Source organism: Myotis lucifugus, unplaced genomic scaffold, assembly GCF_000147115.1.
Source record: "Myotis lucifugus unplaced genomic scaffold, Myoluc2.0 scaffold_943, whole genome shotgun sequence".
NCBI classification, from domain to species: domain Eukaryota; kingdom Metazoa; phylum Chordata; class Mammalia; order Chiroptera; family Vespertilionidae; genus Myotis; species Myotis lucifugus.
In genome coordinates, this window is record NW_005871991.1 from 118,190 (window position 1) to 121,572 (window position 3,383).

The 3,383-nt window shown below is 38.9% G+C and overlaps 1 pseudogene; it reads right to left on the reverse strand.

The window, feature by feature from the left end:
* The window catches only part of LOC102425227, a 20,928-nt pseudogene that overhangs the window by 5,190 nt on the left and 12,355 nt on the right, over positions 1-3,383 (reverse strand).

Below are 3,383 nucleotides of genomic sequence, written 5' to 3' on the forward strand. Positions count from 1 at the left end.
GTAATCTCTATTTTGTAAAACTGCTGTTTGAAATCTCTGCTATTTTTGCTAGTCCCTTGTTCCATAAGTCAACTCTGTTATTTTTAGAAAATATCTTTGCTTTTTGGCTTAAATAATAGAAATGATAAACTTAACTCTCTGACCTTGCAAGCTAGACATCTAACGTAAGGGGCTAATAAGCTGATACTGATAATATTTCTATATTCTCATGCCAAGTGTTTGTTCATCCAAGGTTACAGGTGTCTATATAAATATGATATGTACTCAAGGTTACAAGTTGTCTGTATAGATATGACAGGTATTTTTTAGATATGATATGTACTCAAGGTTACAAATTATCTGTAAAAATAACTTACACAAGGACCTGAAAAGATATTTAAAAAGAATGCTTCCTCCTTTGGGTGTTCAGAATTTGACAGAGGTATTCTGCTCTGAACCTGCACGCAATAAAAACGAGTCCTAACTAATTGGCTTATTAAGGCATCTTGTCTAGCTCGTTGATGGACAATAGAATAGATGGACATTGTTTTCAGTTAATGACTATTAGCAATAAAGATATTGTATGCACACAAAGTTCCATTTTTTCTTGGGGATAGATGTAGAAGAAAAATTATTACTCTGCATGGTAGGTATTTGTTTAACTTTTTAAAAAACTGACAAACTTTTTCCCAGTTTTTTATCATTTTACATTCCCACCAGGAGTGTACTAGTATCAGGGTTCCAATTGCTCCACATCCCCACCAATACTTGAGATGTTCAGTCCTTTTAATTTTAGCCATTCTAATAGATGCACAGTGATATCTCATTGTGGCTTGAATTTCCACTTTTCTAATAAGTAATGATGTTATTAATAACTAATGATGTATACTGTGTGTATTGCCACCTAAATATATTTTTTGATGAAGTGTCTGTTTAAATTATATTCTTCCTTTTAGTTGGGATGTTTGCTTTTCCAAATAGTAAAATATTTGTTGAGTTTAAGAGTTCTTGAAATATTCAAGTCCTAAATCCAATGTGTCGTTTGCAAATAGTTACTTCCAATCTGTGACTTGTCTTTTCGTTCTACTAAAAGAATGAAAAGTGTGCTTTTTCAAATAGCGAAGTTCTTAATTTTGAAGTACAATTTATTATTTTGATATCTGGAATGTATTTAGCTGCTCTCACCTTCCACCTCTTCTTCCATGTTTTTCTCTTCCTTTCTGTATTTCTTCTTTATCTCTTCTTCCTAGAGATGCAGAGGAAGTTATAATTAAGAAATAAAGACTATGGGTTTAAGCAAAAGACAGCAATACATGCATTAATTCAATTTTATGACCATGTAACAACAATTATAGAATTAAAATAGGTCTTTGTCTAATATTTCCAAACCTCTAGATCTGGTAGCAGGAGTATCCTTGGTTTATACCTTCCTAAGTTCCCTTAGTAGGATCTCACTGGTGATGGGAGGACTTGGGGCTGGCTCAGGTCTGACACCTAGACCAGCGAGGTGTTTCAGTCCTAAGGATGTTCCTTGGAATGATAGAGGTTTAGTTCTAACTATTTCTTGATTCCACTGAAGTAGGATGACGACAGCCATTACACATAATGGGAACTGTTGACTCTAGACAACACAAGCTATCAAACTCCAGGTAGGGACAAAAACTGCATTTACTCTGGATGTGTAGAATGAAGCAGGCAGGTGTACAAACCAATGTAGCACATTTTAGAGCTCTCATTATCCCATATTTTATATCACATACAATCTGATACTTTGAGACCAGATGGCTCTATGTCAGGTCTCTTTGATGGTTATACCAAACATCCTAAGAACTGAAGTTCTATTCATTTGGGGACACAATAGGACCCTATAATCACCACAAACAGCAACTCATGATTCTGGGTCATGCAATTTGAAACCTCCCTAATTCTAATACCACAGAAGGTGCTGAGTTTTAAAGACATAGGGCTTTGGAATGACATTTCACTGAATCATATGCCTTTGGAATTTGCTCAGGGATTATGACTTTAGTTTTTGGTCCTCCCTTCATGAGGAACTAGGTGACTGTCATTCAGGTTTTGCCCACCAAGATGTACCCGTTTCTCCTTTAGATCTTCTTCCTGCTCTCTCAGTCGTTTTCTTGTCTGTCTCATCTTCTTGTTCATCTGGGCAATTGTTTCCTGGAAGCTTGTCTCTTGAGCCTCCATTTGTTGCTGTTTGTCATTCAGTTTCTTTCTTAGCAGCTCCTGTTCTCTTTCAGATGCCTCTGTCTTGGCTTTTTCAGCTGTTTCACAGTGGTTTTACAGAGTGAAGAAAATAATAGTTATACCCTTCAAAATAGCTGTACACTTCAAAGGTAAGAGACTAAAATGCTTTTATAATGGCAGAGAGGAATCTCTGAATATTTTTACTAACAATACCAGCAAAACATGTTTCAGAACATGATGGAAAGGCACTGGTTGCCTGAAGCAGCAATTAAAACTATTTTTTGATTTAACCAAGTTGTTCTAATCATTTTGTGGAAAAACCTTGTTTCAAGAAGGACTTGTTCTCACACACTGAGGGGCACTGCAGGACCCTCTCCTGCCCTCCATGATCACATCCCTGCCCTGTACCTTTTAGATCCTTCTCCCAAGCAGTGAGGGCCTTGTCAGCCTGCAGGATGCATTCCTTTATTGCAGCCTGTGACTGCTTGAAGTTCTGGAGGACCTCCATTGCCTGAGTAAACAAGGAGCAAAGACTCTTCTTGCTGGGAAAGTCATCCTATATAATAGAACCCTAATATGCAAATCGACCAAGCAGAATGACCCACAGAATGGCCGGTTGTTATGATGCACACTGACCACCAGGGGGCAGATGCTCAATGCAGGAGCTGCTCCCTGGTGGTCAGTGTGCTCCCACAGGGGGAACATCACTCAGCCAGAAGCCAGGAGTGCTGGCTAGCGCAGTGGTGGTGGCGGGAGCCCTTCTACCTCTGCTGTAGGTGGGAGGTAAGGAGCGAGGGGTCCTGGACTGCAAGAGGGCACAGGCCAGGCTGAGGGACTCCCCCCTCCACCCCCCAGTGCATGAATTTCAGGCAGCAGGCCTCTAGTTGTTCAATAAAACAACAAATTTGACTCTGTAAATGCTTCATCCTTCTTAGCATCCAACATTGGTTCCCTTCTTTCCAGGGCCACAATTAAAAATCCAATATCTTTAGTTAAGAGAAAAAAAACCTTATTTGGAAACTCTAGCTTCCTCTTAATGATGCCACTTATGGTAGTTCTACAAACACTCCACCTCAATTGTATGAAATCTCTGCACATTCTTTTTCTGCTGACTGGATGCTCATCTACCCTTACTTTTACTCAGATACTACTCATCGATACTTCAACTTATAGCTTCTACCTCCTCTTCTAAGAAGCTG